Source organism: Eurosta solidaginis, chromosome 2 (genome assembly GCF_040869045.1).
Source record: "Eurosta solidaginis isolate ZX-2024a chromosome 2, ASM4086904v1, whole genome shotgun sequence".
NCBI lineage: Eukaryota > Metazoa > Arthropoda > Insecta > Diptera > Tephritidae > Eurosta > Eurosta solidaginis.
In genome coordinates this window covers 173,632,133-173,651,871 of record NC_090320.1, presented here as the reverse complement: position 1 = coordinate 173,651,871, position 19,739 = coordinate 173,632,133, and the positions used below count along the sequence as shown (strand labels likewise).

Below are 19,739 nucleotides of genomic sequence, written 5' to 3'. Positions count from 1 at the left end.
AGACTTATGAATACATAGTTGAATTACTTCTGTTGCCTGAATACAATAGATTCCGATCAACATATATGACTCGGATCTCAGAGTTATAAGGCACTTTTATTGGGAGGTTGGAAAGAACGTATTTCCAATCCTGTCCTGTTCCAAAACTTAAGATTACACAGTTTTGTTATTTATGCTGTCGGAATGCATTTGATTCCGATCAACACAAAAGCTAGCAGCTCAGCAGAATGAGCCACTCTTATCGGACGGTTTAAAAGGACGTGTTTCCAATCGTCCCTGCACCAGCTTTATATAAACATAATCATAATATATTATTGTCTTATTATTTTTGTTGGAATAGACGTGACTCTTATGACCACTCCAACTGTTTGTCTGCGACGATGTTTTCGGGAACTCTTCCCCAATTTGATTGCGGGTGATATATATAACCTGATGCATAAGGTGTATGTGTCTGTTTGGATTACCCATGTACGCTCAAGGATTAGTAACTTGAAATACAGATACAAAATATTGTATCTTATTGGAAGGGTTTTGCAATATTCTAATAAACTTTTTTTTGAAAGTGTTTAAATTTTCACAATTATTAACAGGATTGGGAAGTTTATTAAAACAATGCAGGCCTTTGTAAAATATATTTTGATTGTCCATTTCTGTTTTGAAAAGAGGTAATCTAAAATTATTATTTTCCCTGATTATGTAAGAGTGGGTTCCATTCACATGCACAAGTTTTTCACTTACATAGGTAGACTGGTAATTTACCATACTTGATATTAAATACAAATTTCACACTATGGTAAAATATCAGCTGTTTCACACTCAACCAGTTTAGTGCATCGATCATACTCTTTATGGAAGGGGCGTACCTCATTTCCAATATAAATCTCATAGCTTTGTTATGCATAACTTGTAACCTGTCTACTTGTGTTTCATTGGTAATAAAGAATATTGTAGGGCAATGTAAGAAGTGCGGTTCTATGATTGATCTATAAACTTTCAACTTATATTTCTTACTAATAAGTTTACATGATCTCTTCCAAAATCCAATTTTTTTGCCCATTTAATATAACCACAATATAATCGATATGATCCGCAAACCTCAATTTATTGTCAATCAGGATCCCTTAGAACTTAAATATTTTAACTTCCTCAATGCTCGTATTCATTATTTGTATATCTGGATTAACCCATTCCAGCGTCACGTTCGATATATCGGACATTAATAAAATTAAATTTGTATGCATCAAGTTTGTGATGTGTGGAGGCTTAAATGGTGTAGTCGAAAGGAAACTTCGTTTATCGATCTGTCATAAAAAGTTCCCGTTATTTTACATTTTTCAGTATGGCGGATTGCAAGCAGACTTTTTCACGCAAAGGGTAAAATATTTTGTTATATTTTTTGGTATATTTTCAGAAAAAATTTTTGGTGACAAGTGTTTATTAGAGTACGGGTGTGTTGCTAAGCAAAACATGAAAAATTACGAAGTTTGCGTTATTAGAGAACATTTTCTGTGGTATTTAGTTGTGACGTCCAATATATCGAACGTTATGCATAGACATGATTCAATCACAAGAGGATTGCTCGACAGACACATTTTTTGACAATTGCAGCCATTTTGCTCCCAAATCGAATTAACATCCATTAGCTGTGTTGTTTCTTTGCTAATTTTCGAAAAATATTAGTAGTAGAAATAGGAAGCAATCAGTTTAAAAATACCCGATAAGTACTGAACTGCATAATTCCTTAGAACATTTTTTTTTAATTTTATAGTGAATTTATTAACTATGCCTCGATCTATAAGTATGGCTGAACATTGAACATAGATAATTCAAAATTCATCGTTCAACGCCAAAACCTCGACTATTAAATCGATTCACGTAAAAATGTCATTAGTAAATAATGGAGATGTCATAACGAAATGTACTCATTGGGCATGTTAACTTATTCAGGTAAAAGTCTAGAACAGGAGTCTACTGCTAATACGCGTCCAAAAATATCGAGAGAGGTGACTTCGACAACAATAATCCGAAGGCGGAAAAGAAAAATTGCATCTCTGTCCGGAGATATTTGCAGTTGAAGTTGGCAATTTTCATGTGGTTGTTGTAATGTTTTTGTGCACTGAAAAAGATTTTGTGTACAAAGGGATTTTGCACGCATTTAATTTTGATCCCAACCTCATTGGTGGACTGGCCAGGGTAATTTTTTATAAGCTTGGCTGAAGGCCGCCAACGCAACCCGGTGTCATTTTTCGGTTTTTCGTCAATATCTTTTGAAGGAGCTAAAATTTTTATTTCCGCCTTCGAATTATTGTTATCGAGGTCAATACGCATCTTTTGACACTTCTCTCGATATTTTTGGGCGCGTATTAAAAGTCGACCTTCTGTTCTATTAATTCCGTATGTTCGGAAAATTCGTCTCCATTTAAGAATTTGGGGAATAGGTTTACATTGGAATATTATGTATATACTTATTTGATTTATTCGGACCGCGTGAGGTAGTATCAAATGAACGTATTCCGAATATTCTAAATTAACGGCTTATCCGGAACGCTTCCATGAATACTTAACGGAAAAGAGCTTTCTAAGACAATAAGCCATTTTCTTTCATTTTTGTCTTTGTCAGTTCATTGCGGCTGAGTAGCGTATCACCCCATGTCGGCTACCTGTTCAAAATCGTGCTATCTCAAAGTATTTTTCAAAAACGTCCCAATTCAGGATTTGTCACAAAACAGCCCTATATTAGAGTTAGATTGAAGAATGCTTCATCTCAGAATGCTTTTCATTAACTCCCTCTTATGACAAAATGCATTGAACTTATGCTCATATAGGGAGTTTTTGAAACAAATTTGGGGATAGTGCATTTTTGAATAAAATTCTAATGTACGGCATTCTTCAAACAATTTCTGAAAGAATGACCAAACCAACCTAACTTTATCAATTCACGAAATATTTAGTAGAAAATGAATTATTTCCCCAAAAACTTTTGGCAATTATAAACTTCTTATCACTACTAATATACTACCAAAGATACTTTTCTACTAAACTTTTCACTGAAGGGGATTGAATTATTCCCCGTTTTTCTTACTTCGTAAAAGCAACCAGTCCAGATTCTTCAATTTGGCAGTGTCAAAGATCTGTCATCATTTGAGATGCATATAAGGCTATAAGTTTATTGGTTTGTTGCTTTTTTTAGATTGACAGTAGATGCAATTTTGAGCCTTTTGGAGCGCGATGATGAAAATACTGACAATGAAAACATTATTTATGTAGAGCCACCAATCGACCTAGAAGGTCAAGCCACAGATGAAGACAGTGACAAATCGGATGAAGGGCAGAATGGTAATTTGAACCACTTAGTACATAAATTATTGCGAACTAAGTACGAACTCCGTCGTTGTCGTACAAATAAAGGATCTAATCAAGATCAGCGTTTGCACGAAGCCTCCTCGAGTAGCGAATGCGAGGATGATGAACCACTCTCGACCTTGAAGAAACGGCTACAACCAGCAAAGAAAAGAAGGGTTGACTTATGGAAGAAAGAAATTCCAAATTTTACTTGTACCCAGCCCACCTCAGCCCACAAACATCATCAGAAGAGGCTTGTAACTGTAAAACTCCTGTAGATTTTCTAAATTATTTTTAATTAAGATTTGATCAAACGAATTGTGGAGCAAACCAATATTTACGCTGGGCAGAGGAATAAACAGCTAATGGTTAGTGAAGATGAAATTTATGTCATTTTGCGAGGAATGCTACTATCAGGATACGCCAAGTTACCAAATAAACGACTTTATTTTTCCAGAGACAACGATGTTCCAAAACTGCTTTCCGAAAATATAAGATGTGAATGCTACTATCAGGATACGCCAAGTTACCAAATAAACGACTTTATTTTTCCAGAGACAACGATGTTCCAAAACTGCTTTCCGAAAATATAAGATGTGACGGTTCGAATTAATACTCCAAAACTTGCACCTTAATGATAATAGCCAAATAGGCTCATCTTCTGACAGACTGTATAAATTGCGTCTATTACTAGATAGCCTAGGGAATTCTTTCCCAAAGCACCACGGCATAGACGAACATTACAGTGTCGATGAAAGCATTATTCCGTATTACGGAATGCACTACGCTAAACAATTTATAAGGGGAATTCCCATTAGATTTAAAAATTGGGCTTTGTGTGCAAGCACTGGATATATGGTTGCCTTTAGTTTGTACACAGGAAGAAGTGCTGAGAGGTAAAGTTACCATCTAATAATGGGATAAAAATATACTTTGACAATTTCTTTACATCTCGTAAGTTTGATGAAGCACCTCCGAGAAATAGGATTTTATGCAAGTGGTACTTTACGAGCTAATCGCATAGACATCAGGACGGACAAGGCGACAGCTGTTTCGATTATACCTTGTAAATCTCTTCAAAGCCTTTTCTCCCGGGAGTGGGAGTCGAACCCGCACTCCTACGATAGTTGAAATGGTTATGAACGCATTCAGCTACGTCATGCCTTAGTTGTTGTAAAGTTTTTCCCAATTGCCTTCTTTTCGCATATATTATCTTCAACACATCACATAATTTGTACGTAGTTATGTGTTGAAGTTATGCCTGTTTGTAAGGCGGTTTTCAGGGAAACTTGGTATTTGTTGTTGTTTTTGTTCTATTTATAGAACTACAACGAATTAACCAAATGTTGTCTACTTATATGAGTTAACCGGGGATTGCCCGTATCGCTTTCCCAAATTATTAAATAAATTATAAAATTAAAAATTGCTTGAAATAAATATTTTCATACATATAAAGCGATACGGGCAATCCCCGGTTAACTCATATAAGTAGACATTTGGTTAATTCGTTGTAGTTCTATAGATAGAACAAAAACAACAACAAATACCAAGTTTCTCTGAAAACCGCCTTACAAACAGGCATAACTTCTACACATAACTTCATACAAATTATGTGATGTGTGGAAGATAATATATGCGAAAAGAAGGCAATTGGGAAAAACTTTACATCAACTAAGGCATGACGTAGCTGAATGCGTTTATATCCATTTCAACTATCGTAGGAGTGCAGGTTCGACTCCCACTCCCGGGAGAAAAGGCTTTGAAGAGATTTACAAGGTATAATCGAAACAGCTGTCGCCTTGTCCGTCTGATGACACGTTGTTTAAATTTTTCCCAAATTATTAAATAAATTATAAAATTAAAAATTGCTTGAAATAAATGTTGTCATACATTTAAAGCGATACGGGCAATACCCGGTTAACTCATATAAGTAGACACCATTTGATTAATTCGTTGTAGTTCTATAAATAGAACAAAAACAACAACAAATACCAAGTTTCTCTGAAAACCGCCTTACAAACAGGCATAACTTCAACACATAACTACATAAAAATTATGTGATGTGTGGAAGATAATATATGCGAAAAGAAGGCAATTGGGAAAAACTTTACAACAACTAAGGCATGACGTAGCTGAATGCGTTTATAACCAATACCCGGTTAACTCATATAAGTAGACACCATTTGATTAATTCGTTGTAGTTCTATAAATAGAACAAAAACCACAACAAATACCAAGTTTCTCTGAAAACCGCCTTACAAACAGGCATAACTTCAACACATAACTACATACAAATTATGTGATGTGTGGAAGATAATATATGCGAAAAGAAGGCAATTGGGAAAAACTTTACAACAACTAAGGCATGACGTAGCTGAATGCGTTTATAACCATTTCAACTATCGTGCGGGTTCGACTCCCACTCCCGGGAGAAAAGGCTTTGAAGAGATTTACAAGGTATAATCGAAACAGCTGTCGCCTTTTCCGTCCTGATGTCACGTTGTCTAAATTTTTCCCAAATTATTGTTCCAATATATTCAGAACACCGGCGTGCAAATAAGTGTGAAGGGAAGTCGAAATACAAGTGCCTCAAATGTGAAGTAGGTCTCCATCCGAAGTGTCTCATGGAGTATCATGTAGCGCCCAATAAATAAATATATGTTTATATAACATTTTTGTACTTATATTTCCTTATTTTCAGCAATATTTTAAATAAATTTTGCTAGAAGCCTTAACACTTTTTTATTTCTCATGAGGTAGCTTAAGGTGCCGGTGTGCATAGCGTTCGATAAATCGGACGGGTCGTTTACAACAAACTACAGACAAATGTGTAACTTTTCTCTCACTACTTGATAAACGTGATCTCCACAACCCGTAATTTTCACTGAAACTTATTATAAGTATATGGATAAACTTTATGCACTAATGGGTTAAGTGATTCTTTATTGGTCGTCCTAGATAAAACCATGAACTTTGTTTTGTTAACGTTAAACTTGAGTTTATTAATGCAAAGCCATCTCAAAAATTAGTCCAAAACTTCCTGCATTTTTCTCCTTGCTATTGAAATGTCCTTTTCATTTACTTCAGGTAGCGTATCATCTGCAAACAACCTAATTTTACTATATTTCAGTGCTGATGATATATCGGTTATGTAAATGTTGAACAGGATTGGTGCTAATACCGACCCTTGTGGTAAGCCTATGTGCACTTGTGCCTCGGATGAGACTACTAACTCGATGGTTGTTCTTTGTTTCCGGTCTGATAAGAAGCTTCTAAACCACTGCAACTCATTTTCCCTAATACCAATTTTTTGTTTATCGAGCATTATATTCCTATCAATTGTTTCGAACGCTCTTTTCAGGTCAATGAAAACTGCTAGTATGTGTTTTTTTAGACTCAGTTCTTCTTTCCAGCTAGATATGACGCAATTCAACGCCGCCTCGCAAGAGTGCCTTTCTCGGAAACCGGATGGTTCCTTTATAAGGATTTTATTATTTTCCAAGTAATTAACCAGTTGATTTTTTATTACAATTTCCAGAATTTTTCCTATGTTCGGTAATGTATTTATCGGTCTTAGTTCTCCTCAATTATTGAATCTTTTACTTTCCTAATTGGTACTTTTGTCGAAATTTTCCACATGTGTGGCAGTATTCCAGTAGCCATGGATTTGTTTATAGCGTTTGCATAAAAGAAACCCTTGCACCATACCGAATCTTTAATAACGCCTTCTGAAACTAAATATAATACAAGAATATCTAAAGTTATACGTGTTTCTGAACATAAAACAATGTCCGGATCCACTTCTTCTATCATTCTTTCGAGCTACGCTTTATTTGCTAACAAACTACAAATATTCAAGTAGACACATTTCAAATCAAAAACATTTATCACTGGGCTAGTACGTCTCGGTAGCTGAAAACCAACTCTTTGTCTTTCCAGTTTAAGCTTCTTTTGATAAACTGGGCAGTTATGACTTTTTATGTTATGTTCTATATTGAGTTTAAAACCTAACTGGTTATTGGCATCTAAGCAATTTCCACATTTATTAATGGGTATGCTCTCCTTGCAGTTTTCTACCCCATGTTCTCCCATTTACTACATCTCTGTTTCAGGGTGCAATTGACAGCTATGTGGTTAAACCCTAAACATTTGAAGCACCTTTTTACAGTTTGACCGTCGTAAACTGGGCAGCGATCCCATCCAACATTAATTTTCTTATTTATCAGGATGACCTCATAATATTTATGCTCTATTTCTATAACTGCATTAACATGTTGCCCTCTATTTTCTTTCTTAGAGTGTTTAATTTTAATACATTTCATTTTAGCTTCCCTCAGTGTCTCATTTTGCGCAAGGATCCGGCTAACTATTTCGCTCTCGGTATGCTCTGCACTAATATTAGCTACCACAACTCTAGGAAAATACACTTTTGGCTCGGCTACATTATATACATTTTTATCTAACTTTTCTGTTAGCGTATCTTAATTTTGTCCTTGTCGCCTGCTTTATTAGCGCTTATAATTAACGTGCCATTATTTTTGTTTTATACCCTTCCTATATTTAGATGGGATGGATCTATTTTGTTTAAATCGATTTTTGTTTTCTCAGTGGCTTGTTTCACTTTGGGCTTAATAACAATTGGAGGGATTCCTTTTGTAACAGTGGCATATGTAGAAACATTTGCACCGACAACACCTTTATTCTGATTGGCAGCCTTCTTAACCTCTTTTATAATTTCTTCTTTTTGTGTATTAAACGCCTCATATTAGCAACCTTTTTAACCTCATTAATAATTTCATCCTTTTGCTTAGTGAGAGCCGCATTCGGTATACTAGCTTTACTTAGTTTATCCTTATTTTCCAAGCACAAACTTTCTATTTTGTTCATTAACTCTAGTTTTTCCGAATTCACCTTATAGATATTTCCTACTATTCTTTTCATCTCTTTCGTTGTGAGTTATGGAATGGCTTATTTCCCTTTTATGCTTATTCAACATTTTTTCAATTTCGCTTTTTTGCTCTTTCAAATTTATTCTATTTACCTCTGCAATAGCCTTGATTTCCCTTAGAGCCTCATCAGCATTGGAAAAATAAGTCATGCACCCATCACAAACCAATCTTAAAAATTGACAACCTTGCAAACAATTAAGGCCATAATCATCGACAGATGCACACGCAATGCTTTTATGGCAAACCTTACCACACACACCCTCACATCTTACACCTGTTTCCCTCTTATTTTTTTGCCACATTTCTCGCACTTTTCTTCCATTTTCTGCTTAACAGTCACACATAACTGCACAAGCAAAATATATGTTCACAACCTTTTTATTTAAATTAAATATAATTGAGATTCACAGGAAAAGCACTTTAATTATTAATACTGGTACGTCACCTGTTGCTTCTTTGTTAGTTTTACCAATTTTTATTGCTTATCAAAGCACACAGACTTAAGAATGTTTATTTGTTTACGAGCTCCAAAAACACGTCCGTTAGCACGCAATAATAATTATGGTATGGCACCATTAACCGATTACATTGATTTCCGTAAGGTTGGTTCGATCAGCTGTTTTATCTGGTTATGGTTAAGTCACCATTAACTGGCCCTTAAAGCAGAATGCATAGTATACAGTTATGTATAGGGCAGACTGAGCGCTGTTCTGTGGTTTAGGCAGATAACATATATTTATTGTGTATCGATTTGTATCAATAATATCTACATATTTATTTTGTTGCATATAAATGCTAAAAATAAGTAATGTTTTTAAATATATTACATATCTCAATAAATGCACCCTGCCTACATTATGTTACAATCAAATATACGTCATAAAATAATGAAGTAAAAACCCCCAAGGAAGTACAATCCTAGATCCGCACTGCAACGTACGATACATTGTTGACGACAAACTGCCTTTGATTCGATATTGCTTAAAGCTGTACTTCCTTTACCAACGCTATGCACCTTCTTGCGCCACTACCTCGATGCAAATTGCTCAAACCCTCGGCCCCTTGAAAAAGCGATAAGATGCAAGATATATCTTCATTACGCTTAATTTTCGCTTAAATTTTCACTCCAATAATCATTCCAATTTGGGGGCTGTGGTCAACCTTTTCTTCCCATAGACCTGTTTGCAATGCGCACATGCCTCAACATCTTCGCAAAGCAGTTCGTCCACTGCTGTCAACCAACATACTCAGACGATTTCTCAACATCTTCCGTTAATTAAAATGGTATAACTGGTTCCCAAACATGCGACAAAAGGTATGTATGCGACACCACCACAGGCTAAAGAAAGGACCTTACATATCATCCCCAAAACCCTACTGCCGTTTGATACGATTCATGTGGATCATTTTGGACCCCTGCCATCACTTACGTCAAAGAGAAAGCATATTTTGGTTGTCATTGATGCATTCACCAAATATGTAAAACTCTATCCAACTAACTCCACTAGCACAGAGAGGCCTCTGCATCCATAGATAAGTACTTCAGTTATTACAGTAGGCCGCGGCAGATAATTAGTGATCGAGGCACTTGCTTCACATATCTCGAATTTAGTTTATTTTTGTCGAAGCAATAATTAGCTATGTGCAGGTCGCATTGGCTTCTCTGCAAGAGAAAGAGTGAACAGGGTACTGGGTTAAAAAATTGCTCGAGGTCGAATACGCAATTAATAACTCTGTACATACCGTACGATACCGCGCGGGCTTCTATAAATAAGGCTCACGACTGCTGGAAGTAACAAAAAATATATACACTTGTACAAAGGGGCCATACATAGTGCACAAGGTTTCAGGGAATGGCAGGGACGTCATTCGCGACATAGGTAATTGCCAGATTACCCAAATTCCCTATGATTGGGTCATAGAGATCCACCGGATGAACATGTGGCGGCAACAACCGAAGGTTTGCGTCGAGAATACAGAGAAGGATCCACTAGATGTAGGTTAGGCTTCTTTGTTGCGTTTGATCGAGGTCGACCATGTATCAGGTTGGCCGAGTTGTAAATATAGCGTAGGCGGTATAATGAAACACAGTGTAAGCTTAATATAAGGAATATATAATCTATCGTAATGAATGCAACTCTACTTTGTATTGTACAATAAACACAGCCATGGATATATACATATATATGTAACAAAGATAATAAAAAGAATAGGAAATGGGGACTTCCGGTTTGGCTAAAAACAGCAAAAGACGTGTTTTAACTCACTAACACTTATCAGCTGTAATCCGCCTGGATTATACCGGAAACCCCGTAAATTTAAAGAATAAAGGAATTTGAAGTCCGATGGTGTCTTATTATAAGCCCAAGCAATTTTATATGTGCAATAAAACTTATGATAAGGTTATACCATGATACACCAATCCTTATTCAATCTCGTTATTATAACAGCTTACGTAAGCCTGATTTCGGGTGGGCTATATAAGCCTTATATAAAAGGTCCTAATACAGCCAGTAGTTTCTCTTAATAAGGCCTTATGTAAGTAAGCCTTACTTTTGTTCGTCCATAAGCCTTATGGCTTATCATAATTCCTTACTTAATTTTACTTTATATGAGCTATAAGCCTTACACACAACGGTATCTTTCAAATAAATATTATGGCTGTTGACATAAGTACAGAAAAACAAGGAGTTATCCCATACGTGTGGATGCGATTTGAAACGGGTCGAGTCCGTCGTTTTACGAAGGATATTTGTATATTTGCATAGCTGTGTCAACTTTTATAGTGCATGAAAAGAACATAAATGGCTACCCCAAGTATCAGCTGATTCTCACAAGCGCGTTGTCAATAATAGTAGGTTAGGTTGAACTGGCCGGTCCATGAGGACCTCACATACCAGAAGTTTGTTTAACTGAAAAACCCGATCCAAAACCAAGACCTATGTTATAAAATAACTCCGTCCTCTTGGCAAATACTAGAAGCTTCCTAGGACTTAAGCCACTTGCTGCTTCTAGATCTGACAGCTGTATCACTCCTTATAGCTAGAGTCTTAGCCTGACAGGCGCAGGGCACGAGCACATAATGTGCGCGATCGTTTCCTCCTCCAACCCGCACTGCCTACATCTGCTATCACTGACCAAGTCAAATTTAAAGGCATGTGATGCCAGAAGGCAGTGTCCAGTCAGAATACCCGTCATGAGTCTACAGTTCTGTCTTTTCAATGATAGAAGCAACTTTGTTAGTCTAAGGTTCTAAGGCCTACACATAATATTCGGCACTTTGCAGCCCCGCGCTTGAACCCACCCCTTTCCCGCTTGGTCGATCATGTGCACCTCTCGCCATCGCTTAATCTCGCCAAGTCTAATTGGGACGTCTACGGAGCAAGCTTCAAGGGATGCGCTCTTTTGGGCTAGTTCATTTGCTTTTTCATTCCCATCTATTACCATATGCCCTGTGACCCAGTACAGATGTATGCTTCTCCCTGTCCCGATTCTCTCCAGAGACTGCTTACACTCTAACATGCATTTAGATGCTGTGCTATGCGAGATTATTGCCTTAACTGCTGCTTGACTGTCAGTATAAAAACTAACACGGTTGTAGCAATAATAGTAAAAATTCATTAGCAATTTCTTCGCTAAAAATTTTTGAAGTTACGAAAATAAATTGTCACGATCAGCTCGTTTGGCAGGGATACACTGCCACGCCGTCATTTTATGCAGGGTAAAAGTGTAACTCTTTTGCGTTGCGAACAGGTAACAATTTTCACAAAAGAACGAAATACCCCGTAAAGGCGTTTCCTGTTTTTTTAGATTAGCACAAATCATAAAAGAAAACGCTATAGGAAGACGGTGAAGTTCACCGTAACGTAATATAGCGGCAGGACCTAAAATAATACGGCCGTCATGACGGTAGAAACTCATCATCACCGTTTTTTGCCACCGCTATTGTCAAAGCAGTGAACATTTTGTCAAATGATTGAAATTATTTATAGAACAAATTTTTAAATTAAACTTTTTTCTTGTACATTTATTTAAAGAAAATAATAAAAAAACTAGAAAAAAAACGCAAAACCGCAAAATAAAATTTTGGGAATCGTCTCCCGTAACAGTTCGTAGTTTCCACCAAAGCGGTTCCGCTGAAAACGGTGAGTATACCGGCCGGTCCTTGGCGGTCGTAACATAGCGCCAACGCTTTTGGAGGAAACCAAGCCGTTATCACCTCACATTTTTTAAATCTAGGCCGAACTCATTCAACGTTCTTAAAATTGAATCTACATAAAACTATTTATCTAGATTATCTACAATTTAAAAGAAAAACTAAAAAGATCTAAAAAAAGTTTAAAGCTAAGTCGCAACATTTGAAGCTAAGCGGAGAAAAAAAAGCTAAATCTAACTTGAAAAAAGCTAAAATGGCATAAATGCTAAAGAAATGCTGCTGACACCACGGTTGCCACGCCATGTTTTAATAACCCTAATAAAGTTAAAGTTGAATAGTCTTAAAATGTTCCACTTTTTAGCAATTGTTCAACATTTTTTTTTAGTTATTATGCATATATTACTCAAAATTGGCTTGAAATGCTCCTTAATTAGATGGTATAAAAACGGCAGACGAACTTTTTCTGATTGGAACTCTTTATCCACAAACTTTTGGAAACGAGGTTAGAAAATATAGCCGAATCGCCTCCCATCGCTTCACAATACGCTAGTCAACGGGTAACAGAGGTGCTAATTATAAGTATGGCTCAACACCACCATAGTCGTGAAATTTTCTTAAACTCATTTTTTACAAAGAGATCCCATACGCAAAATTTTGAAAGTGTTACTTCTCGTATGAGCGGGTTCCAATAAAAATATTTTCTTAGCCGGAGCGTCATCAGCGAAGCCGCTGCGTTTGTTGATGTATGCGTAATGGTCGTACAGCTGATCATTAAATCTTCTTCGGTACTCGCCATCGCCAACGCGCAAAGGTCCGTAAATCTTTGAAGAACCTTTCTCTCGAACACTCCCAGAGCCGCCTTATTTTATTTATTTATTTGGTCCATGCTTGTGCACCATATATCAGGACGGGTACGATAAGTGGCTTGCAAGGCATGATTTTCGTTTGCCGAGAGAGGACTTTACTTTTCAACTGCCCACCTTATTCGATGGTGTGATTCTTCGCCGGATTTCAGAGCCGATGTTGTTACTAGTGTTGTTGCTGGTTCCCAAATAAACGAAGTCTTTTATTATTTCGAAGTTATGGCTGCCGCAGCGTGGTTGCCAAGGCGCATATGCGCTGACTCTTTGCTCGATGACAACAGGTACTTCGTTTTGTCCTCATTCGCCATCAAACCCATATTTACCGCTTCTTTTTCCAGTTTGAAGACGGCTAAAGGGATGAAACTTGGTAGGTGGGTTGACCTTATGGACAATCGGTGTGGCACCGCCCACTTTTAAAAGAAGGTAATTTCAAAGTTTTGCAAGCTGTAATTTGCCAGTCGTTGAAGATATAATGATGAAATTTGGCAGGAACGTTACTCCTATTACTATATGTGTGCTAAATAAAAATTAGCAAAATCGGATTACGAACACGCCCACTTAAAAAAAAATGTTTTAAAAGTCAATTTTTAACACAAAATTGAATATCTTTACAGTATATGTAAGTATGTAAATTATGTCAACATTCAACTCCAGTAATATGGTGCAAAAAAATACAAAAATAAAATAAAATTTAAAAATGGGCGTGGCTCCGCCCTTTTTCATTTCGTTTGTCTAGAATACTTTTAAAGCCATAAGTCGACCAAAAATTTACCAATTATTGTGAAATTTGGTAGGGGTATAGATTCTATGACGATAACTGTTTTCTGTGAAAATGGGCGAAATTGGTTGAAGCCACGCCCAGTTTTTATAAACAGTCGACCGTCAGTCCTTCCGCTCAGCCGTTAACACGATAACTTGAGCAAAAATCGATATATATTTACTAAACTTAGTTCACGTACTTATCTGAAATCACCTTATCTTGGCATAAAAAATGGCCGAAATCCGACTATGACCACGCACACTTTTTCGAAATCGAAAATTACGAAAAATTAAAAATATGCCATAATTCTATACCAAATATGAAAAAAGGGATGAGACATGGTAATTGGAATGGTTTATTGACACAAAACATAACTTTGGAAACAACTTTGTAAAATGGGTGTCACACCTACCATATTAAGTAGAAAAAATGAAAAAGTTCTGCAGGGCAAAATCAAAAGCCCTTGGAATCTTGGCAGGAACAGTATCGTGGTATTACATATATAAATAAATTAGCGGTACCCGACAGATGATGTTCTGGGTCACCCTGGTCCACATTTTGGTCGATATCACTAAAACGCCTTCACATATACAACTAAGGGTCACTCCCTTTTAAAGCCCTCATTAGTACCTTAAATTTGATACCAATATCGTACAAACATGTTATAGTCACCACTGGTCCACCTTTATTGCGATATCTCGAAAAGGCGTCCACCTATAGAACTAAGGCCTACTCCCTTTTAAAATACTCAATAACAGCTTTCATTCGATACCCATATCGTACAAACAAATTCTAGAGTCACCCCTGGTCCACCTTTATGGCGATATCTCGAAAAGGCGTCCACCTATAGAACTAAGGCCCACTCCCTTTAAAATACTCATTAACACCTTTCATTTGATACACATATCGTACAAACAAATTCTAGAGACACCCCTGGTCCACCTTTATGGCGATATCTCGAAAAGGCTTTGGAACAAAGGCCCACTCCCTTTTAAAATACTCATTAACACCTTTCATTTGATTCCCATATCGTACAAAAAAATTCTAGAGTCACCTTTGGTCCACCTTTACGTCGATGTCTCGAAAAGGCGTTCACCTATAGAAATAACGCCCACTCCCTTTTAAAATACTCAATAACACCTTTCATTCGATACCCATATCGTACAAACGCATTATAGAGTCACCCCTGGTCCACCTTTATGGCGATATCTCGAAAAGGCATCACCCCATAGAACTAAGGATCACTCCTTTTTAAAATACTTATTAGCACCTTTCATTTGATACCCATATCGTACAAACACATTCTACAGTCACTCCTGGTCCACCTTTATGGCGATATCTCGAAAAGGCGTCCACCTATAGAACTAAGGGACGCTCCCTTTTAAAACCCTCATTAGTACCTTTAATTTGATACACATATTGTACAAACACGTTATAGAGTCACCCCTGGTCCTCCTTTATGGCGATATCTCGAAAAGGCGTCCGCCCATAGAACTAAGGCCCACTCCCTTTTAAATAATCATTAACACCATTCATTTGATACCCATATCGTACAAACACATTCTAGAGTTACCTATGGTCCATCTTTATGGCGATATCTCGAAAAGGCGTCCACCTATAGAACTAAAGCCCAATCCCTTTTAAATAATCATTAACACCTTTCATTTGATACCCATACCTTACAAACACGTTATACAGTCACCCCTGGTACTCCTTTATGGCGATATCTCGAAAATGCGTCCACCTATAGAACTAAGGCCCAATCCCTTTTAAATAATCATTAACACCTTTCATTTGATACCCATATCGTACAAACGCATTCTAGAGTCATCCGTGGTCTACTTTTATGTCGATATCTCGAAAAGGCGTCCACCTATAGAACTAAGGACCACTCCCTTTTAAAATACTCATTATCACCTTTCATTTGATACCCATATAGTACAAACACATTCTAGAGTTACCCCTGGTCCACCTTTATCGAAAAGGTGTCCACCTATAGAGTTAAGGCCCACTCCCTTTTATAATACTCATTAACACCTTTCATTTGATTCCCATATCGTACAAACACATTCTAGAGTCACCCCTGGTCCACCTTTATCGATATCTTGAAAAGGCGTCCACCTATAGAACTAAGGCCCACTCCCTTTTAAAATACTAATTAACATCTTTCATTTGATACCTATATCGTACAAACGCATTCTAGAGGCAACCCGTGGTCCACCTTTATGGCGATATCTCGAAAAGGCGTCCACCTATAGAACTAAGGCCCACTCCCTTTTAAAACACTCATTAACACGTTTCATTTGACACCCATATCGTACAAACGCATTCTAGAGTCACCCCTGGTCCACCTTTATTTCGATATCTCGAAAAGGCGTCCACCTATAGAACTAAGGATCACTCCCTTTTAAAATCCACATTAGCACCTTTCATTTGACACCCATATCGTACAAACACATTCTAGAGTCACCCCTGGTTCACCTTTATTTCGATATCTCGAAAAGGCGTCCACCTATAGAACTAAGGCCAACTCCCTTTTAAAATACTTATTAACAGCTTTCATTTGATACCCATATCGTACAAACACATTCTAGAGCCACTCCTGGTCCACCTTTATGGCGATATCTCGAAAAGGCTATAGAACTAAAGCCCACTCCCTTTTAAAATACTCATTAACACCTTTCATTTGAAACCCATATCGTACAAACGCATTCTAGAGTCACCCCTGGTCCACCTTTATGGCAATATCTCGAAAAGGCGTCCACCTATAGAACTAAGGCCCATTCCCTTTTAAAATACTCATTAACAGCTTTCATTTGATACCCATATCGTACAAACACATTCTAGAGTCACCCCTGTTCAACCTTTATGGCGAAATCCCGAAATGGCATCCACCTATAGAACTATGGCCCACTCCCTTTTAAAATACTCTTTAATACTTTTCATTTGATACCCATGTCATATAAACACATTCCAGGGTTACCCTAAGTTCATTTTGCTACATGGTGATTTTCCTTTATTTTGTCTCCAAAGCTCTCAGCTGAGTATGTAATGTTCGGTTACACCCGAACTTAGCCTTCCTTACTTGTTATGTATGCGATTGTTTTTGTGATTTAAGATGTTTGACATTGATTGGGAAGAAAAATTATTATTTTGCGAAAACTTTTTCGATCAGAAAATATGTCTATTGTGTACACTCTAAAACTTTTGTATGAAATTAAAATTAAATTCCTTTTGAAATAATTGTTTGGTGTAAAAATGCGAATTTTTTTGTACGTATTCATGTTGAAAATAAAAAAATGGATGATATTACTATAAAAAAAAACATGTAATATTTTGATTTACACCCGAAAAGTACGTAGTTTTACGCAAGAAATGTGCAAAAGTATAAATGCCAAACGTGCCATTGTGCACACACCACAATGTGTAAATTTCTGTCACTTATCGTATTGTTACGAATATTAGCAACACTAAGGGGTACTGCCATCTCTAAGCCGATGCTAAGCAGACACTGTATGCACATCAATAATTCAATCATTATGTCTACACATATACGTACACGCAGCGGAGAAGCAACGCACAAACACATGCAGATATCTTATCTGAGATATGCCATTATAATTGTGGAAGTGTTGCTCACAAATACACGTACATCTGTGTTATAATTATAGCAGATAACCATCTAGTAGAAGCTAGAACATAACCGCCTAGAAATGTCAACGAGGAAACCAAACACTATAAAAGGCAGCAACAGTAGAGGCGCGAGAATCAGTTGGATTTAAGACTAGCGAGCAATAGCAGTATTATTTTGAAAATCAGTTTGGTTTAAGCAAGCTATTGGTTGCAAAGTATAAGTGTTATTGTGAAGTACTTTAATAAAGGCCATTTTTGCATTATTCAATATTGGAGTTATTTATTCAACAGTTTAGTGATTCGAACGTTAGCAGAGAATTTGAAATAAGAGGAATTGCAGTAAATTCGTTACAGTATTTTGTTTCACGTAACTGTAAATATTTATTGTCTGTGAAATCGTCGCTTTTGTCGCCTCGTAGAAAAAGGTGAATAAGCTTTAAAATATAACTATAAATAGGTGAATAAGCTATACATATATTTTATAGCTAAATAAGTGATAAGCTTTAAAATATATGTAAATATAAATAAGCGAATAAGCTTTACAAATATATTGGATATGTTTGTGTGTGCAAAGCAGTTCTGCAAATTAGGGAGTTATCATTTGCATTTATATGCGCATAGAGAACTGAGTTCCAATTTGTTTGAATGTTGGTTTCCAAAATGCAATAAAATGTCTTCAATCCACAATGTCTATGAAGTCCATTTTTCAAAAAATCATTCTGCTAAAGTCGCCGTAGTTGAAGGTGTCACCACTGTGTACCACGAATTCAATTGTTCGATGGCTTCTTGCAACTTTTTCGCTACAAAAAATTAGTCCCTTAGTGTTTAAAATCGCGCTCTTAGGGTGTAAATATAAGCAATTGGTGCGTACAATTTTAGGCATATAATATCTAAAGTTTACACATTTTTTCCTAAAATTCAACACGAGATTTATAAAAATAAAGATGTGCAATATTACACATTTATAGTGGTTAAAGTGTTGCCTACCGTTTTGGTAGTAAATTTACGATTTCCGCTTTATAGTGTACGTAAAAAAATAAGCAGCAGGGATGGGACTATTAGAATAAAGATTATTAGAATAATAAACTCTTTTATTCGCCACGTATTCGTAATTCGAATAATTTTTATTCGAACTTTATATTCGTTTATTCGCTTCCATTTATTCGAATTCCTTCCCTTCGGTACGCACTATTCGAATATTACGTCCGAAGTATTCGAATAGTTCGAATAGTACGAATAGTAAAATAAAAAATTCTGTTTATCTTACGCTCATCGCTTGAACATATGAGCATACACATGTATGTAGACGTACATATTGTTACGAATATTAGCAAAACTAAGGAGTGCTGCCGTCTCTAAGCCGATGCTAAGCAGTGACGTGAATGCACATCAATAATTCAATCATTATGTATCTACATAAACGAAACAATAACTGCGTCTACATATATGTACCATGTACGTATAGGAGCAGCGGAGAGTCAATGCACTAACACATGCATATATCTGAGATACTCCTATAAGTATGCAATGAGAAAAATTATAAAATTGTGCTATTGTAGTTACAGCTGAGAAGTTTGAGAGCTACTGGACTAGTAGATTCTGGAAGCGCCTAGAAGATGTATAAAATTGTGCAATTTTAGTTATAGCTTAGCAGTTTGATAGCTCATTGACAATGCTAGTAGATTCTAGAAAATGCGAACGAGGAAACCAAAGAGTATAAAAGGCGACAGATATAGAGGCGCTGTAATTCAGTTTGATTTGAGTTGTCAAACAGTTACGACTAAGACGATATCTAGCGAGCAATAGCAGTATTATTTTGAAAGTCAGTTTCATTTAAGCTATCAGTTTGGTTATTAAGCTATTCGTTGTACAGTTTGAGTGTTATTGTGAAGTATTTTAATAAAGGCCATTTTTTTCCATTATTCAATATTGGAGTTATTTATTCAACAGTTTAGCGATACGAACCTAGCAAAAGGGCAAATAAGAGGATTGCCGCAAAATCGTTACAATTGGTGTCAGAAGAGGAATTGTTGAAT

At 36.5% G+C, this 19,739-nt stretch overlaps 1 protein-coding gene across 4 annotated transcripts in view; it reads right to left on the bottom strand.

The window, feature by feature from the left end:
- Cul3 (cullin 3) overlaps window positions 1-19,739 on the bottom strand; it is a 191,850-nt gene that overhangs the window by 62,831 nt on the left and 109,280 nt on the right. The window lies entirely within an intron of this gene.